The sequence below is a fragment of the Physeter macrocephalus genome, chromosome 6 (assembly GCF_002837175.3).
Source record: "Physeter macrocephalus isolate SW-GA chromosome 6, ASM283717v5, whole genome shotgun sequence".
NCBI classification, from domain to species: domain Eukaryota; kingdom Metazoa; phylum Chordata; class Mammalia; order Artiodactyla; family Physeteridae; genus Physeter; species Physeter macrocephalus.
The window spans coordinates 42700793-42726737 of record NC_041219.1 but is presented as its reverse complement, the minus strand read 5'-3'; the positions used below and the strand labels follow the sequence as shown (position 1 = coordinate 42726737).

General features: G+C 39.6%; 1 protein-coding gene and 1 pseudogene across 8 annotated transcripts in view; one reads left to right on the top strand and one right to left on the bottom strand.

Moving 5' to 3' along the window:
- The window catches only part of LOC112065909 (ATP synthase membrane subunit K, mitochondrial-like), a 7608-nt pseudogene extending 6992 nt beyond the window's left edge, over positions 1 to 616 (bottom strand).
- RBFOX2 (RNA binding fox-1 homolog 2) overlaps positions 1 to 25945 on the top strand; it is a 205621-nt gene that overhangs the window by 70133 nt on the left and 109543 nt on the right. The gene's annotated exons all lie outside the window — the stretch shown is intronic.

Below are 25945 nucleotides of genomic sequence, written 5' to 3'. Positions count from 1 at the left end.
AGGCTCCGGACGCGCAGGCTCAGCGGCCATGGCTCACGGGCCCAGCCGCTCCGCGGCATGTGGGATCCTCCCAGACCGGGGCGCGAACCCGGTTCCCCTGCATCGGCAGGCGGACGCGCAACCGCTGCGCCACCAGGGAAGCCCCTCTTCTCAGTGGTAAAGTTGTAATACTCTGGGTCAAGTCTTTGGATCTCTTCTCTTGATTCTTTTACTTAGTGATTTCATCTAGTCTCGTGGATTTAATTCTCAGTTAACCAGGACAAATAGCCAAAACTGTTTGTCAGCTGGGCCCAGTGGGCTCTCTAATCTTTTTATCTTGGTTAACTCTTTTTTTTCCAGGTTCATAATGTATTGTACAAATCGAGTATCAGGTGATGAGTTGACGTTAGCTTCTTCAGGCCTGGGAACTTAATAGATGAGATACAGTTTAGAATTCGTTTATATTGCTTTCACAGCTGCAGTTTTTTTAGACCTTAACTTGAAATATAAGACTATCAAAGCAATACCTCCATACGTGGCCAGTACACAATTTATTCTCCCTGTGAAAGTGTTAATAGTCGAAATATTTTTTGATACCAGTGAAATGTAATTGGGCATCAGTTTGTGGACCTGACATGATTTCAGTCTGTATCCTTCAGTGGAGGATTGTTTAACTCTTATGACTAATTTAAGAAATAAGAAATGGTAGTGAAGGACTTCCCTGGTGACGCAGCGGTTAAGAATCCGCCTGCCAATGCAGGGGACGTGGGTTCGATCCCTGGTCCGGGAAGAGCCCACATGGCACGGAGCAACTAAGCCTGTGTGCCACAACTACTGAGCCTGGGCTCTAGGGCCCACGAGCCACAAGTACTGAGCCTGTGCGCCACAACTACTGAAGCCCGTGCACCCTAGAGCCCATGCACCACAACGACTGAGCCTACATGCCACAGCTACTGAAGCTCGCATGCTCTAGGGCCGACATGCCACAACAAGAGAAGCCACCGCAGCGAGAAGCCCGTGCACCGCAACGAAGAGTAGCCCCTGCTCACCGCAACCTGGCCCGGGAAGATCCCACATGCCGCGGAGCAACTAGGCCCGCGAGCCACAACTACTGAGGCCTGCGCTCTAGAGCCCACGAGCTACAACTACTGAGCCCGCGAGCCACAACTACTGAAGCCCGCGCGCCTAGAGCCCGTGCTCTGCAACAAGAGAAGCCACCGCAGCGAGAAGCCCGTGCACCGCAACGAAGAGTAGCCCCTGCTCACCGCAACTAGAAAAAGCCCTCGCACAGCAACGAAGACCCAACGCAACCAAAAAAATAAATAAAATTTTTAAATAAATAAATAATTTTAAAAGTCTGCACCAAATCTGTAAAAAAAAAAAAAAAGAAAGAAAGAAAAAGAAAGAAATTATAGTGAAAAACAACTTTATTAGAAGTAAGAAAAAATGCATTCACGCAGCTAACTACATATCTCTCCTATAGTGACTACAAGTCTCATTTGAATACTATTCATGGTGTTTTAAAAAATCTTTTTTGCAGTACTTCATGTTTTCCTATCCTTTTTGTATCCTCTTTCTTTCTTCCTATTCTCCGAGACTCACGCTTGTGGTTGAGAGGGTGAACGTTCTCTTCCTAGTTCTGTATTTATTCTTGCAAGTTCATTTCCTAGCCGTATGAGGAATTGTCTTATTAATTTGCAATCTTGTGATTGAACCTCTTCCTGTAAAACGAAAGCATTTGTTGTACTGATATCAATCATATTGAAGAAAATAGACTTAGGCTATCTTCCAGCCATTCTTTTACAAGTACAGATTTTAACTCTCTTATCATTGTGTCTAAACCTTCTTTAGCCTTGTTAATAGTACAAGATCTTTTGGGGTATTTTTTTAAGAGGGGTTTTTGAATCTATTAATAGTTGAGACTGCATTGAGCTGAGAAGAACATTAACGGTTTTTCTAAGGACAGAAAGAATCGTTTACTCTTTTTGAAATCTAAATAATGTGCTCTTGATTTCTCTTCCTTTTCCATCTGTGAAAATACATTCAAATTCAAGCCTATTCTTCCTAATAGCGCAAACTAAAGCAAGTTTTTTGCTGAGTAGTACTGAAGCCAATCCCAAACTTGTTCTAAAATTGTCACAAGTTATATTTATGCTGTGAGTTGTAGGTTCTGTGTCAGTGTTTGTACTGTTTTTGACCCTTTGTTCTGCTCCTTGTGTAGATCTCTACCTGTGTAGATGTGACTCTTCCAAATATATGATGTTTCACTGACATGTACTGTCCCAATTTTTATTCCCTATTTTCCTAGTTTGGGAAGCGTATACCTCAAAAAGCAGCCTCCTTTGAATGTAATTTAATTGCTTATGTCATTCATTAACCTGGAACATACCCGTCTTGTAAATTCTGATTTCAGATTCCAAATATGTCTCTAATAGGGTCTAGCTAATTATTGCTTCTGGTTCTTCTTCCTTCACTTACATAGTCTAAACACAATATTTAAAGATTTTTTTTAGAAATCCTTTGACAATACATAATTAATGTTCAAAAGATGATCTTCTTTTCATTTCTGTACCATGTGTTTCCTTCCAGTTACCTTTATATATGTATCTACCTTCAGCACTTGGCCATGTATGAACTGTATCAAGTAAATTTTGTCCCGTTCTAAGAAAAGAAAGAATACTGTTACACGTCCTTTTAGTGAAACAGGATGATCCCAATTCTCATTGCAAAATACTGCATGAGGACATTCTTTCTGTTGAACTGGATGAGACTACCATAGTTCCTTTTGTTATTGGAAATATATTGTTTACTTATTGATTCTTGACTGTGGTCAAGCTTATATCCTAGATTAGAATGTAATCATCTAAAGAGTCGTAGTCTCAAGATTTCACTTCTATATATCAGACTTCACCATCATCATTAGAGTTTAGGGTGCTGCTATCCGTGTTTGCATTCATGTTCGGATTCATCTAATAATTGTGAAACATTTTCCTCTGTTAGTTTTTCTTTGTCATTTTGGGTGAGAAGTGAAAAACTGTATTCAATGAAAACTGAGCAAACGGTAAAAACACAGCATCTCTAATCTTCTTTAATGCCTTCTTGAAAGATGATACAATACTTAGCACAATGCAGTAAGAAAACTGAAGGATGATGTGTTAGTGGTGATTTATTTCACTATTGTATCATTCTTCTAAGTGAGTATGCCATTGGTCTGTCATTTTATTACTTTGGTCATTTTTTAAAACATGGTTGGGAATAATTAATGAGTAAAGCTTATTGAAAAATCAGGATGTTTCAAAATATAGGGAAAATAAGATCCCTAAAATCTCATAATGCACCTTAGATTTATAAAAGCGTTCAGGGAACCCTTATGTTAATTGCAGGATAGAATGTGTTTGTTATTATTTTTAAAGTAACATTTTCTTTGGGTTTTCAGGGGGGTGCGGGGATAGGAAATACCTCTGAGAAAGAATAAGTCATAAAATATAAATCCTTAAATATAGAACTGTTCAAAAAAGAAAAGTTGGGCCCAGGGGACTCTGATGGTATACCGGGGGTTAAATACTGTCTGTATGCTGATGATTCTCAAATGTATACCTACAGGCCAGATCCCTCCCAGGAAGTTTACATCCAGTTGTCTACTTGACATTTCCATACCTAATAGTTACCTCAAACTTAACTTGTCCAGGCTGAACTCCTGGTCTCCACTTGCCTTCTTCCAGTCTCAAGCCTGTGGGAACACCTACAGTTTTCCCCTTCTCAGATGACATCTTTCTGTTGCTTGGGCCAGAAGAAAACTTGCAGTCATTCTGGATTCTCCCTCACGCCAGTGTTATTAATCAGCAAATCCTTTAGGCTCTGCCTTTCAAAAATCACCTAAATCCAATCCCTTTTTACTAGCTCTGCTACTGCTCTCCTCGCTCAGTACCCCATCCTTTCTCACCTGTATTATTGCAGTAGTCTCCTACCTGGTCTCCCTGCTTCCACCATTGACTCCAAATAATTTATTCTGAACACAGCATCTGACTTAGACCTGTAAAAATATAAATCTGATCATGCTCAAAAATCCACTCATGTGTTTCACTGAAAAGCCAGAGTCCCTACAAGCCTCTGGTTGAGCTGGCTCCTGGGTACCTCTTTGACTTCTGTCTCCTCCTGTCCGTCCTCAGTCTCCTCCAGCCACACTGGCCTTCTTGCCGTTCCTCAAGCTTGCCAGGCACTTTGCAGTACTTGTTTCCTCTGCTTGTCATGCCCTCCTCCAGATACCCTCATGTGTACTGCTTCAGCTCCTTCACATTTCTGCTGAAATGTTACCTTTTCATTTAGCTCTTTTTTTAGTCATTTTAAGTTCTCCATAGCTCTTACCATCTTCTAGTATACTGTAAAAACATCTTTTTTACTACTTTCCTCACCTGTAGAGATTTTTGTCTGGTTTGTTTATTGCTGTATCCCTAGTGTGTAGAACAGTGAATGATGCGCAATAAATATTTGTCAAATGGGTGCTGAATTCCAGAGGTTTTCTAGTGGTTACTTTTTCATTAACAGGGGAATACTTAGTAACTATAGGAATTTACAATGCAGAGCTCTTCTTTTTATTTGTCATCGTCATTTTCTCTCCTTTACTAGGACCACCTGTCCCTGTGTATGTGATGGTTTTACTGTAGAGGCAGTAAGTGCTTCATGGTGCAGGCTTTGGAACCCAGTCGACGAGGTTTCAATCCTGGCTCTCTGGCATTCTGTCTTAATGACATTGGGCATATTAAAGTGCTTTCTCATCTATAAAATTAGAACAACAACAAAAATAGTAGCTATCTCAGAAGGTTGCTTTGAGCCTGTAAAAGCTCTCAGAACAGTTCTTGGTACATAATAAATGTTCAATTTATGTTAGTTATCATGATTGTTTCCTGGCTAGACCCATCCCAGCTGTTCTGAGTCAGTGACCCTCCCGAGTGGCAGTACTGAGAACTCTCTGATTACCACCTATTTTCTTCCCCCTTTAAAAATAGTACGGGCATGTCGGGTCCTTCTTTCTCCTTTTTACCTCCGTCTTTCTCTTTTACTATTTAAACTTTAGTTATTTCCACTGTCAGCAGTCTTTTTAGATTTCTCCCTCCTCTCCTTTCAGCAAGTATTTATTAAGCACTTAACTTTCCCTTCCTGATTCTGTTCTAAATCTTGCTATGTTTCCTTTTCCTTGTCTCCATCTTTTTATCCCATTTACAAAATAAACAAATTACCTTCCGTATGATTGATTGACTAGAATTACATTTGTATCAGGGAAAATGGAAATGTTGTAGATGTGGAAATGAAATTTGTATTTTTAAAAGTTGTACCCCCCCCACAAAAAAAAAAATTGCACCAGTCACTAAAATGCTTGAAAGTACTCCTACCCCTTCCTCTACGTCTCCACAGACATCTCCACTTTCTTAGCGGATTAAATTTATCTTCTACTGCTAACCAATATTCAAGATGATTTGGAAAAAAACACATCATTTCTTATTTAATTACATTGGCATTATTTGTAATTTGCTGCTATTTTAACTATCTTGTCCTCTGTTTATTTTTATTTCAGATGTACGGTAGTTCAGGTCCATTACTGGTTCTGCGAACTCCTATGTTCTCTCCCCCCCACACCCCAACTCCCTGATTACATTCCTGGGCTCTTGTGGTCTGGTGTGGAAACCCAGTCGCCATTTATAAATATGTACATGTGTGTGTCTGTGTGTGTGCGTCTGTGTGTATTTCTTTTAATGGGGAAATGTGATCAATTCCAAACAACTCTGAAATAAAAATGAATTTTTAGAATATGACCCATTTTGTAAATTTTAGACAGATTGTATATTGGCTGTAATATTCTTTTCAGAGCAGACAAGATGGACCCATTAAGGCATCCATTTAAAGAGGTTTTATTTTGAGACTCTAAGGGGCTTTTATTTGTAAGATATGCTGTGGTATATTACCTAATTCATGTTACAAGGAGAACAGTATTCTTTTTGCTGCCTTTTCTTGGTATAATCTTTTTCTGGGCACTTTTCATCAACAAATTTAAGACAATTGAAATGCTTATTAAAAGTGTCCCCACTCTGTATCTATAAACTCTAGGTTCTTCTTATTCGTTTTTCTTTTATATATTTAGCCCATTCATTCATCCATGCTAATTGGCAGCAACTGTTTTGGGAAAGTACTATAAGGCATAATGAAAACTGCTAGATTTCTACTTTTATATTTTGGTAATTTGCATTTTTTCAGTAACTTTTATTTTCCTTTGAACCCTTAAGATTTACCTCTTTTCACCAAGAAGTAAACTAATTTAAATAATTTAAATAAATTAATTAAATAAATAAATTTTTAAAATTTATGTTCAAGTTGGGCAATAAATCCTGTTACTTTTATTTTTACTATTTCACCAGACAAAATATATTAGGCAGATTTCTTAAAATTTGATAATGAAAAATTCTATTTTGTTTTGCCAATAAAATGTAAAATTTTAAATGTCAAGGCATAAACTCCCAGGGGATAAGAAGGGGCTAGGAGAGTAGGCAAGTTGAAAAGGGGTGTTTGGGGCTTGACCAGATTCTTAAAGAGGCGGTCTGCCTCTTTATGGTGTTGGCTGCAAAACAGACACACATACTTTGAGCATTTGTTATTTGCAGTTGGTGGTGCATAGTTTGGGGAATAGGTGAGGGATATGTTACTTTCATAAGCACAGAATCAAGTTCTGACCACTCATTATTTGACTGAAAGTTTATTGAGTTTCTACTATGTATAGATATCCTGTAGTTTTTCTTTCAGAGTGTTACCTGGATTTTTGCTTAAACTAAAGCTAGCCAGTGGCCCCATTCTCATTCTTTAACAGAAAAAAATAAAGAAAAAGAAAAGGGGGTAAGATGTGTGTTCATTTTAGGTTTAATAAAGAAGTTAAACTTTCCTTTTGAATACCTTGCCAAACGACTTCAGTGCTTGTGGTCTTAGTTCACTAGGGCGGCTGTAACAAATTTCCACAGACCAGTGGCTTAAACAATAGAAATTTCTCTCACAGTTCTGGAGGCCTGGGAAGTCCCAGATCAAGGTGCCCGCAAGGTAGGTTTCGTTCTGAGGCCTCTTCTCTTGGCTTGTAGGCCGCTGCCGTCTCCCCGTGTGCACACTTGACCTCCTTGTCGTGCGTGCGTTGGGGCGAGCAAGAGCAGGAAAGTGGATGCGAGTGTCAGCCGGCTCTCTGCTGGCTCTTCTTATAAGGACACTACTCCTATCAGACTGGGGACCCCGAGGCCCTGTCTTCTAACACAGCCACACCTGGGGCTAGGACTTCACCACGTGAATTTTGCAGGGGAGGGACCCACAAACATAAAGACCATAACACTTGTCTTTTTAATTCATCCCAAATTTGAGTATTTACTGTGCACTAACCACCTTTCTAGTCCTGCCCCTCTCCAGCTTTGTAAACTCAAAGCAATGACAGCCTCACTAGGCCACAGTTTGTCAGTAAAACAAAGGTGTTGAACCTGTCAGTAGCCATGATTCATTCTAACTCCATGGATACTAGTTACATGTTCATTTCCCTCTCATTTTCCTCTTTCCCTGGTACACTTAGGATTTTGCATCAGGTTTCCCCTCTGTTTTTACTCTTCTTTTTCTCTCCTTTTGTTTCTTTGTATTTTTTTATGCTCATGTTCTACCCTCTGTCTCCATCCTCCCCTTCCCTGAATTGGACATATTTTCTAAGAACTTACAAGTTTACTATATTTAGTAACTCTTTAAGGATTTAGCAAGTAGATGGAATGTCATATTTCTTTCTGTTAAACATATTGCAAACCTCTAAACTAGATTGACTCTAAATTAAATTGCTTTTTAGTCACTTCAGAACATATTTGGTTTGTTTTCCTATAGTTTCCTCGCATCATTTTTCTTAGAATTTAGCCTGAGGGAGGCTAGGGATATTGTTTTTCATGTATGCTTTTAGTAAAGCATCTGCTTCATCGTGGGGGATCAGTTAGTACGAATTGACCCTGATGACAGTGATGGACTTTTCACTCTTGAGGGAAGGAAAGACCTGTGCTATCCCTTCCAATCTCTCCCTTTTGATCTGTGACAAAAGGAAGTAGTTGTTCTACAGTCTCAATGGCTTTTCTCCTTTTGTGAGTATTAGCAACAAACTATGAAGTCAGCTTCACAGGATGTAAAAAAATGTGGGTAACATGGGTGCAAGACTGCATTGCTACTGACATTCCCATGACTGATGGAGAAAGTTTGCCAGAAACATTGTCACCTGGACTATTATAAGAACTAGATCATCAGTGGAGAGAGGTCTTACCCTAGTTGTAATATAAATCCTTAGTCTGATGGGCAGTCTGAAGAAACAAATCATTCCGAAACAAATTCTGCACATTTTAAAGCTGTTTCTTCTAGAATTAAAAAAATCTGTTAACTACAACACGGTGGTAGGTATTGTGATAATAATGGTGATGATAATTATAAGGATACTGATCAGCAGCTACTGATTTTTGAATGCCTCCCTCCTACTTGCCAGGCTTTCTACTAAACATTTTACCGTCATTAACACATTGAGTCCTAACAGCAACCCTGTGTTAAGTGGTCACACACAGGCCACTCTGGTTTTTCCTGTGAACTCTTTAAAGTCGGAGGTGAATTCTCTGTGTCCCAGCACTTAGCTCAGTATATCAGATACTCGGTGGTAGATGTTGAACTGACTTGGACTCTGGCATACCATCTTGCTTAGAATTGTCGGTCTTTGCCTGCCCTAGCCCTGCCCAGCCATGGCCACAGAAAGCTTGCAAGTTCAGCTCTCTACTCTAAGTTAGAGAGTTTAGCCTGACCTTATGTTAAGGAGCTACTTTCCCACTACTCAGCACAGGCTTTAAATAATCTGATGCCTCATTACTCATGTGCCAAGGGTTAAACATGACCCTTATCAGATTGGCTCGTCTCCTCGCCTGGTCTTTTTGTTCTGGTACATGATGATGCTCTAATTTTTCTTGGGGCCCGAGCCCGACACTGAACCCCAGTTCAGTTTACAAAAGAGTCCCCTAACCAGTGCCTTTTAAAACTTATTGGATCCTGATTCCCTTTTTCTTGCTTTTGAGTTTGACGGTATTCCTTCTCATGTGACTAGGAAAAGTGAGATTTGGCCTGTCCACTCTCACTGCACCCCTTGAATGAGAACAGCTCTGATTAGGCTAGTTTGATATAGCCGGAAGCCTTAATCATTTGGATCTTGACCTCTTTCTGTAGGATATCCGTCTTTTCCCCATTTTTACTGCTTTATTTCCATTAAATAATTCCTTGCCCACAGGACTCAGCATTTCCCTGTATTTCCATTGTTGCCTACTGATGTTACCCTCACTCTGAAGCCCTCTTAACTGTTGTTCAGAACTCCTTTCCTTCTGCCCTGGGCCATCACAGCTTCCAACTGTTTTGTCTTCCTTTCTCTTACCTTCACATCTCTTTTGTCCCCCTCTCCTCCACCCATAGAACACACATTACTTAGGGAAACCCAGTTATATTTCAGAGCGTGGATCTTGAACTGTGTTTATGCACCGCCAAAGTTCAGTTTCCCTTCATCTTATCTCCGCAGGCAGTGAACACAAATGAAAATAGTGACCTTTTAGAATAGCTTTCAAGGGAGGGAGCAGCATACCAACTCCCCCAAGATGCTGCTGAGTGGGAGCCCAGTGGCGTGAAGAAGTAAGAGCATCAGGAGTAACCCTTTTAAGTGCACAGTTTCAAACTCTGGGACTAAATGGAAGCAAGAGAAGCAAGTGGAGAGGCGAAGCGGTGCCGACTGTAATGTGGAATAAGATCTGTCTAAAAGATAATAAAGGCAATCCAGAATACATGGAGAGCCCCAGTGAGTTGTTTTCTTGTTCATATTCTCTATAGCCATGTCCCTCGTTGCACTGGTAGGTAGACTCAGTCATGTTTCTTTACACATCTCTGAATGAAAGGTCAAAAGAGTATAGTTCATTAAACTCTTGTTGCCTCCAAACAAATCCTGAAAGTTCAAATAACTGGAAGTCAGTACCTAAAAACATAACATACCCTACTATTTTGAGAGGAAATTGAGACCTGCTTTTATCAGCCATTTATCCAGAAAAGTGTATGTTCTGTATAAATCCAGCCAAGTCTCCTGCACTGTCTGCATATTCTCTGTGATGCAGTGGATGTTCATAATGTGATCCAGATATTTTCAGTACAGTTCTGTGTTATTTCATTGCTTCTCACATATGACAGTTCTCAGCCAGAAACTCCTGTTGTTTTCTTATTCAATTTTACTGTTTCTCTTAAGACACAGAAGTTGTTGGAAAGCCCTTTTCTGTTATCCTTATCCTTTTGCATAGAGGTTACTATTTTGAACCTTTTGAAGGGACCTTGCCACAGAAGTCCATATTTACATTCTGTATGTTTAGAGCCATGATCTCAGGCAGAAATTAGAAGGAGGTATAAAGCAGAATCTCAGGGCTGTGGTGAGAGAGACTATACAGTTCAAAAAAGAACATTTAAACCTCTAAGTTGTAAAGAACATTTCATGAGAGTAAGGCTGTATGCACTCTCTGGGCTGATGGAGGAGGATTCAGAAGATAACGGTGAATAAATATTGTAGTACAGGGGTTTTTAAGGTGAGTAAGAAACACTTGTGTATACACATCTCTTAATTTTCCCAGAGTGACTAAAAGAATTTCCACTTTGGTAAGTCTGCAGTACAGTGTGTCATTATAGCTGGTTCACACCAAAAGATGTGGGATGGCTTGAGGAGAATTCAGGCATGACCAAAAAGGGGCAATAGATTCTTGACCCCAAATTTTCCCTTGAGGATTTGAAGCCAGATTGCCTTAAACAACTGTTTAATAGAAAACAAAACACACACAAACACACACACACACACAAAGATCTCTCTTACTGCTTTAGCCCCTTAGTAAGACAGTTGGAATGTTGGAGCTGTAATGTTTCTTGTCAGTTGGTCCCTGACTTGAAAGAATTACAGTGGGGCTAGTATTTGGGTCTCTGGCCTAGCCCTTAAAAGAGAAGGAGTTTGGGGTTTTTGTAAAGGAGTTGAGGGTTAGAAATGAAAGTAAAGGCCGTTTAATCAAAGGGAAACATCAGAGAGGTAGGATTAGGAAGTGAGCTTGGGGAAAATACCTAAATTAGAAATATTAGTTGTTCACCAAGGAAAAATAGGAGTGTTTGAATGGAACAGCTTTTTAAAGAAGGAATTATCACAAAACCATGTTAATTTTTCTGGCCTTTTGGTTCTTAATCTTTATTTTTGGTTTTGAACTTCTGAGAATCAAATGAAAGCTCTGGACCAGGTCCTCAGAACAATGTACATTTTTATAACATTTTGCACACAGTTTTTAGAGGACGATGGGCCCTGTGAAGCCCAACCATATTAAGAATACATTAACTCTTCTATCAGCTGCTACCGCCCAGACTTAGCCAAAATATAGTGAACTTGGTGCCACAGGAAGTATTTGGAGGCTGTAAGATGATTAACGTTGCTGGCACGTGGATGAAGAATGGATTAAATTCAATATAAAAATGTATGTGTGCATTAGACCTGTACTCTTGTGCCAGACAATAATAGAATCTGGATTTTAAAGAATTTAATTTCTTTTCATGTCTATTTAGTACTTTCTTTTAAAAAAAATGAAGGTAATTGATTACAGCTGAAATATGAGGTCTATATATTATTTAATGTGCTGGACATAAGATCCTGGAAAATCAGCTGCAGTCAGGCTTTGTCATTCACTGTGACACTGAATAAGGCATTTATCCTGTTGTATAAAAGAATACATCTTAAAGAGATACTGCTAGCAAACTAAATTGTAGGATACCGAAAAGCAACACGTGCAGGATTGCTCCAAGGCACGTAACTTCCACGTTAAAACTGCAGGTATCATAGAACTACAAGCCAGGGAATCAAGATGACAGAGGCTAATGTGAAATTGAATATTTCTGTATATGGCAGCTTATAGTTAAGGTGGAAAGAGCAGGCTGGATCAAGGTGATAGATTTAGAGTGAGGTCCTATATGTGTAAGAAAACCAGAGCCATAGAGGGCTTACTCACTGGGGCTGAATAAGAACTGAAAAGTCAGGTGATATAGAAGATCCATGTGCCGAAGTCTAGAATCCAAGGATACTAGCTGAGGCAGGTGAATTTTCATGCTGAGGCAAATGGCCCAGGCAGTATTTTAGAGATCCGACTCTTGAGTAAGGTACCTGAGCACTAGGGATTCAAGGCCTCTTTAGTAAATAGGTTTTGGACATAATTTATTTCTTTATTTACTTTTTTTTAATTCAGCAAATACGTTGTGCACACCTGCTGTGGGCCAAGCACTCTGTCAGTGCTAGGAATACACAGCAGCCTTGATTTGGATGCTCAATCAGTCAAACCATTGCCTCATCAGAGAACTACTTTTATATGTTTTTGGTGAAAGTAGGAATGAGTTCCTATACTCATTAGTCTAAAGCTTGGCAGAGTGTGGAGTGAGACATTCTGGCTGGAATGAAAGGAAGGAGACAGCAAATAAAACAGTTATTCCTTCCTGCCATCACAAATATTTTAGAACTTAGAGATCGATATTCCTAGATTCTTTTGATTTGGGTGGTAAATAATATCATACTTCTGGATTTTATATTTTGGGAGTCTTATGGATGCTATCTTAGTTTTTTGTGTGTTTTTTTTAAAATAAATTTATTTATTTAGTTTTGGCTGCGTTGCGTCTTCATTGCGGGACATGGGCTTTCTCTAGTTGCGGCCAGCCGGCACTACTCTTCGTTGCGGTGCACGAGCTTCTCATCGCGGTGACTTCTCTTGTTGCAGAGTACGGGCTCTAGGCAAGCAGGCTTCAGTAGTTGTGGCACGCGGGCTCAGTAGCTGTGGCTCGTGGGCCCTAGAGCGCAGGCTCAGTAGTTATGGCACATGGGCTTAGTTGCTCCGCGACACGTGGGATCTTCCTGGACCAGGGCTTGAACCCGTGTTCCCTCCACTGGCAGGCGGATTCTTAACCACTGCACCACCATGTTCCCGCTATCTTAGTTTTAAAAGGTGATTTCAAAGTATCTGTGATAGATTCTTTCCCGTTGTTGTCTTAAGTGGGAAGTAATGAGTACTGTAGTATGAACCCAGACTTTCTAGAAAGAGTCTACATATTGCTCCTTAATTGATTTGAACCAGATCTTCTGTCTTAATTCTTCCTTCTTCCTTCCTTCCCTTTTTTTTTTTTTTTTTTTTGCGGTACTTGGGCCTCTCACTGTTGTGGCCTCTCCGGTTGCGGAGCACAGGCTCTGGACGCGCAGGCTCAGCGGCCATGGCTCACGGGCCCAGCCGCTCCGCGGCGTGTGGGATCTTCCCGGACCGGGGCACGAACCTGTGTCCCCTGCATCGGCAGGCGGACTCTCAACCACTGCACCACCCGGGAAGCCCTTTTTTTTTTTTTTAATACATGCAGTCAGTGGAAGTATTTTATTTTATTTTATTTATTTATTTTTTCTAAATTGGTTTTCTTTTTTTAAAATTTTTAAATTTAATTTTATTTATTTTTTTATACAGCAGGTTCCCCTTCAGTTTTAATAGTTTGTATAAGTACTATAAAAAATAGTTTTTAAAAAAGTGGTGTGAAAAAAAAAAAGTGGTGTGATATACAGTGTTGGATATTACTTAGTAAAATAATCGTATCTAAAAGTGTGTTTTTTATTTGATATTCGTATTTTGTTCTGGCTAAGGTGACTGAAGGTAATAACAAAAAATTTTAACTTGGAAACTGATGATCAAATAGAAGGTGTGAATCCTTATTACTTTTCTTCACAAAATAATTTTCAAAGAGTGGTAATGCAAAAAAAGCTAATCATATTAACCGAGGAAAGATCTCTTAAGTTGTTTTTTTTGTGCTACACGGGCCTCTCACTGTTGTGGCCTCTCCCGTTATGGAGCACAGGCTCCGGACACACAGGCTCAGCGGCCATGGCTCACGGGCCCAGCCGCTCCGCGGCACGTGGGATCCTCCCGGACCGGGGCACGAACCCGTGTCCCCTGCATCGGCAGGCGGATTCTCAACCACTGCGCCACCAGGGAAGCCCTCTTAAGTTGTTTTTTTTTAAATTGTTTTAATTGGAGTATAGTTGATTTACAGTGTTGTTAGTTTCAGGTGTACAGCACAGTGATTCAGCCGTGTGTGTGTGTGTGTGTGTGTGTGTGTGTGTGTGTGTGTGTGTATTCTTTTTCAGCTTCTTTTCCCTTGTAGGTTATTACAAAATATTGAGTACAGTTCCCTGTGCTATATTACATCTTAAGTTCTAATAGTGCTTACCAAAGCAAAAAACTTTAGTTAATATATTTAAGAAACATGAGTGATACATAGAAGGCTGTTACAAGGCAGTGTCTGCATACTGCTTTTGTCCTCTGATGCGGGCAACTATGTGTCTAGTGAACACAAAGAGTACATTGTAAAGTCCATAATGTTTTGGTAGCTCCATAGGAAGAAGCATATGATATAATAATTATAAACATTAGGCATAATCATTTTGTGGTGTTCTGGGTGACATCAAAATACAAAACTGCTGCCTGATGTATTCAGATTATTCTTGATTTCAGGGCTAAGTAGTTTTATTTTTTAATTAAACTTTTTATTTTGAGATAATTGTAGATTCACTGCATATTTTTGATGGGATTTTGACATAGGTAAACACCCGTGACACACTCAAGGTAATGAACATATCCATAACACTCCCCGAAGTTTTTTTCCTTATCATTTTGCCACATTTGCTTTACTGTTCTTTCCTCTTTTCTATATTTTTATGAACATTTTGAGAATAAATTTTTTAAATATGTATCTGTATGTATGTGTGGGTATGTGTATACATGCATATATATCCTGTTCCTTTAGTCCCAAATACTTCCATACTTATTTTCTAAAACCAAGAGCAGTCTCTTATAGAACCAGAGTACATTATCAAAACCAGGACTTTTTTTTTTTTTTTTTTTTTGCAGTACGCGGGCCTCTCACTGTTGTGGCCTCTCCCATTGCGGAGCACAGGCTCCGGACGCACAGGCTCAGCGGCCATGGCTCACGGGCCCAGCCGCTCCGTGGCATGTGGGATCTTCCCGGACCGGGGCACGAACCCGTGTCCCCTGCATCGGCAGGCGGACTCTCAACCACTGCGCCACCAGGGAAGCCAAAACCAGGACTTTTAATATGGATATTATCATCTCATCTGCAGCCCACATTCCAATTTGCCAGTTGTCCCAATAATGTCCTTTATAGCAACAGATACATTTTTTCCATTAAAATTTTAGTGTTCAGATAATTGTAGATTTGCATGGAGCTGTAAAAAGTAGTACAGAGAGAGCCCAGGTACCCCCTTTGCCCGGTTTCCCCCAGTGGTGACGTCTTGCAAAACTCTAGTACAGCGTCGCAACCAGCAAGTTGACAGTGATGCTCTCAAGATTCAGAACGTTTCCATCACCACAAGGATTCTTTCTAGTTGTTTATTTATAGCCACAGGCACCTCCCACCTGCTCCTACTTCTCCTTAACTCTTGGCAACCATTCATCTGTTTTCCGTTTCTGTAATTTTGTCATTTTAAGAATGTTATATAAATGGAATCATATGGCATATGACTTTTGGGGATTGCATTTTAAAACTAAGCATAATTCTCTGGAGATTCATCCTGGTTGTTGCATGTAACAATCATCCGTTCCTTTTTATTGCTTAGTAGTATTCTGTGGTTTGGATGTATCACAGTTTGTTTAAAAATTCACACATTGAAAGATATCTGGGTTGTTTCCGGGTTTTGCCCATTATGAATAAAGTTGCTGTAAACATTTGTGTATAGATTTTTATGTGAACATTTCTCTGGACGAAATGCCCATGAGTGCAATTGCTAGATCCTATGGTAATTGCGCGCGAACCCGGTTTCCCTGCATCGGCAGGCGGACGCGCAACCACTGCGCCACCAGGGAAGCCCCTTGTGTATAGATTTTTATGTGAACATTTCTCTGGACGAAATGCCCATGAGTGCAATTGCTAGATCCTATGGTAATTGCATCTTTACTTTCTTAGGAAACAGCTAAACTGTTTTTGCAGAGTGGCTGTACCGTTTTACATTCCCACCAGCAATGTATGAGTTATTCAGTTTTTCTACATCCTCACCAGTATTTAATGTTGTCACTTTCTTTTAAAGCTATTCTGATAGATATGTAGTGGCATCTCATTATAGTTTTAATTTGCATTTCCCTAATGTTGAGTGATGAACATCTTTCCATGTGCTCATTTACTATTTGTATATCCTCCTTGGTGGTATCAGTGTCTTTTGCCTACGTTCTCGTTGGATTGTTTATTTCTTTACTGTTGAGTTTTGAGGGTTCTTTCTGTGTTCTAGATGCTAGTCCTTTGTCATATTTGCAAATATTTTCTCCCACCCTATGGCTTGTCTTTTCCTTATCTTTTGTTTCTTTTACAGAAGAATTTATCAGTTTTTCCTTTTATGAGTCATGTTTCTGGTGTCAAGTCTAAGAACTCTTTGCTTAGCCCTAGGTCCTGAAGATTTTCCTCTATGTTTTTTGTTTTTAAGTTTTACAGTCTTACGGAGATGCATATGTGGGCTCCCTGCCTCTCCTTCTCTAATATTACTTGGGCAGGGATGTTGGGATGCCTGGTTATGGCCTGGTGAGGGTGGAAGTCTCAGCTCCCCACTTGGCCTTTGCTGCCGTGGGTGGGAGTGAGGTGCGGGTATGGCTGGACTAGAGCAGTCTAAAGTTTTCTGTCTTGCTAGGGTGGCCCTTTCCATGTTCTTTGGTTGCAGAGAGCACGCTTTTGTTCAGGCCTTTTGTCTGAACCCATTGGCATTTGCGGGTTCTTTAGCTCGAAGTTTGAGCTATAGAAGGCATAAAGGAAACCCAGGGAACTCACCACTGTGTTCTGAGGTCCCAATCCAGTTTGCTTTCTTCTCTCCACCTTTAAGAGTCTTCTTATGTTTGTTTAATATATAAAATGTCTAGGGTCTTAAATTGTACTTAGTGGGAGGAATAGGGATGAGGTATGTACTCCTTCCAGGAAGCAGAAGTCACTAGTTTTGTTTTATGTTAATTGATAGTATTTCTGTCAAAGAGAAACATGTGTATAAATATAAATGTTCCAAGAGAAATAAATGGTACATGTACTATCTTCCAAACTTTCTGTGTTACTTTTTTTTTTTTTTTTTGGAATTAAAATTCTACAAGTCATAGGGCTCCATAGATTTTCAGGAAATAGATATTTATCTAATTATGCTATTTGAATAGAACCTTCATGGTATCTTTTCTGGTATATAACGCCCCCCCAAATTTTTTTTTATTTTTGCCTTTGATTTATGGCAACTTTAAAAAACTTAACCCTGAACTAGACTTCAGAGAAAATTTTCTCAAAATATACTGTTTTTCTGGCCTTTATTAAAATGTAATTATCAGTTTGTAACATATTTGGTTCCAGCTGGGTCTCTGTCTCTTCTAATTTATCCCCAGCGCATGTCTATCTTAGTCGTGCTGGCTGCAGTTTGATAGCCATTATGTGGCATGTTGTTGTTTATTGTGTCAGCAGTTTTACTTTGTTTCCCTGAATTTGCAATTTTCATATCATGGTCACCTTTTTAAAGTTAAAGAACTACACATTTACAAAGTTATTACAGTTCCACAGTCCTTTATCTGAAACCCTTGGAGTCAGATATCTATTTTATTTTGGAATCTTAGATTTTAGAAAGGAAAAGCAGTACATAGGCTCTCTGTTAGGGTAACACCCCTAGTTGGGCATGGACAACACCTAGTAATCGCACTCATTCATATATTTACAGCTAAATGTTTTTTAATATTCACACCAGTTATGGTGTTTGGGTCCCATTTTATCACCAAATGAGTCCTTCTTCCACCACCACAAAGTTAGGTGGCAGGGGCGGCGGGGAGGGAGAAGAAAGAAGGAAATAGTTTTCCAAGCTCTTTGGACTTCGGATATATACATAAGGGATCTTGGCCCAGTGGAGATAGGACCGCAGCAAGCCAAGTTAGAGTAAAGGCCGCTATCTTTAGTCCTAAAATTCCCACTGTTTAACTGCTGAGGTGGTGCTCTAGGCCTGGATTTGCTAACTGTGATTGTTTCCAGTATGAAAACAAAAGCAGCTCTTGGTTTAATCCTGTTATATGGTGTTGATCTTAAAAATCATTGGATTCATGTTAGGATTTTGAGTTTAATCCTGTAAAGATCAGACTAACTTTCAACTTATTTATCCTAAATCCCTCTTTAATCTTGTTAATTATGCCAGGCCATTTTCCCCAAGGGCTAGGGTAAAATATCTATATTGTATATATTCATATAGTTGTTTTTCCAGAGACCTCTCTCTACCAGCCCCCTCTCTCTCAAAAAGAAGATCACTTTTCTCACACAGAACTAGAGAGCCACGCATACTTCCCCGGAGTATCATTGGTATTGCAAGGATGACATTAGTTCTGTATTCGTACACCTAAGATTAAAGTGGGTCTTGGCAAGGCCTCCTGAGAGGGAATCTAGTCTTCATCTCGGATTTCCTGAGGAGGCATATGGCACTCTTCCGAAAGGGGATATAATTTAAGTTTAGAGGCTCTTAGGATATATTAGTTGGATTGATTGTAATTGAGACACCACTCCCCTGTAGTAGAATAGGAAATCAATTCTTAAGTTTTGACCTTCACATTGAAATTGCACCGTATGCCATAGGAAAAGAACGTACATGTTTGGTCTTGGATCTCCTTGCTTCCACTTTGCAGACTATAACTGCTTTAGACCTTGTGCTCTCTGTTTCTTTCTTTTTTTTTTTTTTTTAAAAGGATAATTGTCAATGACCGTCCTCTACAAGGCAATCAAAATAATAGATCCCAGCTAACCATAAATTTTTGTTTTCTTATCTCTACTTTTAGGGGTGGGAAGTTTTGTAACTGGATCAAATTGTTACTGATTGATTCAGGAACTAGTAACCTACTGTATACCAAATGATCCTTCTTGAGGCCCCACGTGGTTACTGTTCTCCCTCTAATTGTCGGGCGGCTGTTGCTGTTGTTGGCTGCCTAACAGCTGGAGTAGCCAGTGCCGTGCCTTACGCTCGTAGCACGCGTAAGGCGTGCCCTTTATGACATGGGCACAAGCCTGGGAGACTCTGTTAGTCTTCCTCTGCTTATTTCACTTAGGACAATTCTACAAGGATTCCTAGATACAAAAGGTATAACAAACCATTGCATTATGAATTAAAACTGACTTTAGAGCTATTGGTATATTCAGCTATACTTTATTTTTCAGTGAAATGGGTACAGAGTCTTTTTAATGCATGTATGTTTATGAATGTTTACTTTGCTCTTTACTTAAAAGGAAATTAAGGGATCTTCTTTGCAAAAATGAGAAATGAGTCTTCCTCACTGGAAATACTGTAATGCTGACATTGCGATTGTGAGAAGTGGAAAGAAGTTGTTACCAGGATCTAACTATAAGAATCAGAAAAATCTGGGGTTAAGAAACTCACTGTCGGTGATGGAGTGATTGTGTATCTGGATGCTGTGCCAGAAGTGAGGAGGGGCAACTGTGATTTCTAATCCGCTTTTGGGGGAAGCTCCGTATCAGGGCTGCACATTCAGTGAAGCAGCCCCTTTATCATAAAGAGAATTTTAATTAAAGAATGTTCTTGCATCATAAGCAGAGTAAGCGACAGCTGGCTACACTGGGCGTTTATCTCCTTCAAACCACATTACCAGTAATTGCTGTATTAAATCAAAGTCAGAAGAGATGATAGGTCTGAATCAAGCCGAGGGGCTGGTGCCAACCCAAGGATTCCCACACTGCTGCATCGCTGCTGTCAGAGCCCTGTTCCCATCCCCAGTAGGGGTGAGTGTCAGGTAATGCCTGACAGTTCGTCTGTAAGGCATGAGCATGATGAGCACAATCCAAGAAGAGAGGCAGTTGCATGTTCAGGACTTTGTGGCCTCGCCTTGTGGTTAGCTTTTTGTTTTGAACGCGAGAGTACGGTTTCTCATTGTGTTTCGGTACTACTAGACAGAACGTGTTACCTGCCTTGCACTTGAGGAGATTTGCTTTGGGATAAAAATCACTTGTACTTTCTCTGCTGTTTTACTTACTAATATGCCCTTCTTGATCAAGCATGGTCTTCTCACTTTGAGTAATTCCTTCAAGAGAAATGTATTGCCCTACACTGCCTATGCTTAGGAGCTCCCCCTTCCTCCTTCTGACACAATTATGTAGCTCTTTATATACTTTCTGCTTCCTATTGAGGCCACTTATTCCTCAGATAATTGATCTGGCTTCATAAATCAGGTAATTCTGAATCTCCTTTAAATGCCCTTCTTAAATTATTGGAGATGATGACAATGATGATAACGGTAACTATAATATAATATTTGCTGTATGCCAGGCATTCATATGTTACTAATGTAATCATCACATCCACCCTATGAGGTAGGTAATTCTTTTTCCAGGTGAAGGACCTGAGGCAGGGTTGTTAAATAACTTTTCCAAAGTTACACAGCTAGAAGTGACAGAACTACAATTTAAGTGTCAGTGGTTTGGTTTCAGAACCCTGGACTCTTAATCACACAGTGTGTTGCTTGTGTAGACCAATCAGACCTAATACCCAACACTCTGCTGGGTATTAGGAATATTTTAAGGAATAAGATAGATTCTATTGTGCCTGCCCTCCTGGAGTGGGAGAGGCAGAAATAATATGTATGACAAGTTGGAAAGGATATGTACAAGTGCTAAGAGTGCATGTAGCAGGGGTCTAACCTAGACTAATCCAAAATAATTTTCAGAAAAACTTGCCTTTTTGCTTCTGCTTATATCTCATACCGCTATACCCATAATCTTCCTTTTGATAAGATTTTTTCTGTAATGTTTTAGGGCATACTGGGGACTTTCCCCTACATCCCCTTACCAGTCCACACACCCCCTACAAAGAAAATAACTAGCCCTCTGCAAATTCATTGCAGTAAGTAGGGCAGGAATCCATTTAATTTTTAAACAGCTCTACTGAAGTATAATTGATATATAATAAACTGCAAATATGTAAAGCTTCTAATTTAAGTTTTGACATATGTATACACCCATGAAACCATCCCCACAACCATGATAATAAATACATTAATCATCTCCAAAAGTTCTCTTGTGCCCCTTTGTAATCCTTCCAATTCCCACCCACTCCCCGCACATTTCCAAGCAACCACTGGTCTGCTTTCTGACACTATAGATTAGTTTTCATTTTCTATTATTTTATAAAAATGGGATCATACAATAAATACTCATTTTTACCTGGCTTCTTTCACTCATTGTAGTTATTTTGAGATTCATCGATGTTATTTCATATACCAGTGGTTCATTTATTTTTATTGCCAAGTTAATAGTCCATTGTGGATATACCACAATTTGTTCATCATTTATCTGTTCATGGACATTTTCAGTTTTAGGCCATGACACATAAAGCTGTTATGAGTATTCATGTACAAGTCTTTATATGGATATATGTTTTCATTTCTCTTGGGTAAATGGAATGCATGGATCATATGGTAGGTGTATAATTAACGTTTTCAGAAATTGCTAAACTGTTTCCACATTGGTTGTACCATTTTACATTCCTGCCAGCAGTATTTGAGACTTTCTGTTCCTCCATAGCCTTGTCAGCACTTGGTATCGCAGTCTTTTTCATTTTAGTCATTCTAATAGGCAGGTAGTGGTATTGTTGTGGTTTTAATTTCCTAATAAGTAGTGATATTGAGCATCTTTTCAAGGGTCTATTTAGCATCCCTGTATATTCTTTATTCAAGTGTCCAAATCTTGCACATTTTTTAAAACAATGGATTACATGTTTTCTTATGGTTGAGCTTGGAGAGTTCTTATATATTCTGGATATCCTTTACCAGATATATGCTTTGCAAATGTTTTCTGTCAGTTACAGCTTGTCTTTTTATTTTCCTCACAGTGTCCTTTGAAGAGCAGAGTTTTTAATGAAGTCCAATTTATTAATTTGCTCTTTTATGAATTGTGCTTTTGGTATCCTATCTTAGAAATCTTTGCCTAATCCAAGGTTGCAGAGGTTTTCTATTTGAATCTTTGTAGTTTCATGTTTTACATTTTTAGGTCTATGGTTCATTTTGAGTTAAATTTTGTATATGGCATAAAGTATGGGTCTAGGTTCATTTTTGTTGCATGTGGATATCCAGTTGTTCTGGTACCATTTGTTGAAAAGATTATTCTTTCTCCACTGAGTTGCCTTTGCACCTGTGGATCTATTTTTGGATCTTCTATTCTGTTGCATTGATCTATTTTTCTATCTTGACACCAATACCGCACTGTCTTATAGGAATGTGAGTATTAGGGGATTCAGTAGACTTCAGAAGAGTGGTAATGAGGTATGCTATACCTCAGATAATAGCATTTGCTTTTAGCACATACTAGAAAAAAGATCGTCGTAATCCTCAATAACCTATTTTTGAATAGTGGAATGAAGTGGAGAAAAATACTATGTTCATGGGCTGGAAGACTCGATATTCTTAGGATAGTAATTCTCCCCAAACTGATCTATAGATTCAGTGTAATCCCGATCAAAATACAAGCAAGATTTTTATAGAAATTAATAAGCTGATTCTAAAATTCATGTGGAAATGCCAAGGACCTAGAAGAGCCAAAACAACTTTGAAAAAGATAAACGAAGCTGGAGGACTAACACAGCCAGATTTCAAGCTCCAATAATTAAGATAGTGTGGTGTTGGTGCCAATATTAAGATATACCATTTAATGTCATGCAATGAGATTGTGTCTGTTAGGTTTTGCGGCATAACAAACCTCCCCAAAACTAATGGCTTAAAACAATGTTAATCATTTATTTGCTTACAGTTCTGTGGGTCAGGAATTTGGGTGAGTCTCCTAGTATGGGGTGGCTGGGCCCGAGTGGTCTAGGATGACCTCGCTTTCATGTCTGGCAGTTGGCGAGCTAATTAATTGGTTGGGAGGCGCAACTGGAACAGCTCATCCCTCTTCCGCTTGGTTTCTTACCCTTCACAGTTCTTCACATGGTTGGCTCAGGGTTCCAGAGAGGACCAGGAGAGGGCCAGTCCCTGTGGACAAGCACCTGTCAAGCTTCTGCTTGTGTCACATTTGCTGATATCCCAATGGCCAATGCAAGTCACAAAGCTAAGACCAAATTCAAGAAGTGGAGAGCAAATTTCACCTCTGGATGGGAGGCTGTGAAATATTGTGACCATTTTTGTAATCTACCACAGAGATATTATGAGTTAGTTGAGATGAAACTTTCTGTGGAGGGTAAAAGTCTCTATAGTATAAGATAATTATGTGGAATCATTTGTAGACATATTTCTCTAACAGTATGAGAATATTTACAGTTATTTTCTGTATGTAAAGGTTATATCTTTACCCTTATCTTTTATGTACTATCTCTCTTTGCAGATTTAAAGTGAATGTCTATTGTCTTATGATTTATGGATACATTTTACCTTAGTAATACTGATTTAGAATGAAAGCATAATGAAAGACACTTCTAACAAAAATGCTAACTCCTGGCCTCAGAGACTGCATGCCATGTCTGTCACTCCAAATAGAAGAATACATTTCAGCCATAGCATGGCACCCCTGTTATTACGCATACTTCCTTCTGTACCATGTGTCACACAAAGGAGTGTTTCTGTACTTCACCGTGATTTGCTCTTCTCTGGCAGATATAATTTAAAGCATTTCTTCCACTGGTGTAGAAAATTCAACAATTCTCACAGTACCTTAGAACCAGTGGAAGTCTTATATGAATATTTTTGAACAGGCGTTTGACTTTGTTGCATATATTTACCCGCCTGCCTTTCTGTAAGCACCCTAAGTATGGCTTTGCTTATGCCATGCTGGTTTGTGCATTTGGAATGCTGTCCCACTACCTCAAAGCTCCCCACCATCGACCCCAATCCATCTGGAAAACTCTTACTAGCTTTCCACAATTCATTTCCAGCATTAACTGCTTGTGAGCTATTCCTGGGCTCCTCCACCCTCGGAAATTAGATGGCAGCAGTGGTGGCTGCAGCAGCAGTTGCCTCTTTGTTTTTCTCCCAGGCCATGTTGTGATAGGTATGGCATTTATCACATGGTGTTTTGGTACTTACTATTTTCTGCTTTCTCTCCCCTATTGTCAGCTCTTTGAGAGCTTTTTCTATTCCTAGGACTTCATACAGTGCTAGAGGCATCTTGGTTGAATGAATGAAGGTTAACTGAATGAAGAAATAAGAGATGGTCTGTGCATGGTGATTAATTCATTTACCTCTGATTTGTATTTTCAAGTAATAAAATGCAGACCCTCCCTTTTCATATACTGATGGGCATATCTGTGTAAAAGGTACTGGCTTAATTCTTTGAGAGAAATACCAAGGTGAACTGACAGGTCCTACCCCTAACGAAATCATCCAATTAAAAAAGTATGCTGGGCTTCCCTGGTGGCGCAGTGGTTGAGAGTCCGCCTGCCGATGCAGGGGACACGGGTTCGTGCCCCGGTCCGGGAAGATCCCATATGCCGCGGAGCGGCTAGGCCCGTGAGCCTGCGCGACCGGAGCCTGTGCTCCACAACGGGAGAGGCCACAGCAGTGAGAGGCCCGCATACCGCAAAAAAAAAAAAGTATGCCTAAAAATGTATAGAGAGTGGTACATGCTATAAATCAGCTACAGATAAAGCATCTTGAAGTTCAGACAAAAGAAATTATTTCTGGCTGGAAGTAATCAGGGCGAGCTTAATGGGGCAGATAGCATTTAAGGTAGGCCTTGAAGGGGTCCATTTTCAGATGTGAACATTTTGAAATGGGTAAGAAAACAATATAATCAAAGACACAGAAGCAAAGAAACAAAACAAAAGTCCACCTTGATAGAGGCAGCAGTGGGTAGTTGAATGTATCAATAATTATTTTTATATTTACTTGCCACTTGGAAGACCAAGAAGTAGCCCAAGGTAGAAAGTTTTATGAAAGTAGTAGGCATCCTGTCTATTTTTCATTCTGATGATGAATTTATCAATTTTGCTGCCACCTTTTTACTGATATTACTGAAACAGCTCTCTCTCAAAACTTCTCTTGGTCTCCTACTTGCTAAATTCAATCATCTTTTCTAAATTCTCATTCTCTTTAACCCTTCTGTATCTCTACTTGACATTGTTATATACTCATCTCTGGTATCAATTTATGAAATACTTGCCCTAGTGCAAGGGACACAGGATAGTAAAGAAAAGTAGAAGAAGGTAACATGTCCTCTGTGTCCTGGCTTTTGTGAATAGTACACAATGCTGCTTAATCTTTTTATCCTTTGTTGCTATTTCTGCCTTCTAGAAGTGAGTATTCCTTAAGGTTCTGTTTTCAGCTCTTTGCCTTTTGTATCAACTGTTGTCTCTTTCCCTCTTCCCTCCATCCTTCCTTCCTTCTCCTCTCTCTTTCCCTTTCTCCCTCTTTCTCCCTCTCTTTCCTTTTTTGAAGTACATGGTTGATGTTCAGTACACGTTGTGGACTAAATCATTGCAGCCTTACTGTTCCTCCCAAACTCCTCTTGGATCTTCATTTCTAACCCTGACCTCTCTTCCGGGGCTGCCACCTACAACTCTGAGTACTTGTTAGACATTTTCTATTGGACCTGCCACAACTTCAAACCAGTTCATGCTTCTGACTTCTCTCTTTTAGCAGTGTTACCCTTATTTGGCCAGTCAACTAGACTTAGAACATCAATGTTATATTTAATTTCCTTCTCCCTTATACCCTTTTTCAGAACAGTCTCCAGTTCCTGTGGATGCTGTCCTTGTAATGTCTCCTACATCTATTCCTTCTTTATTTCTACTGTTAACTTGTGGGTTTTGCATTAATAATCTGTAGACTGTTATAACAGTAGCCCCTGGGACTTCCCTGGTGGTCCAGTGGTT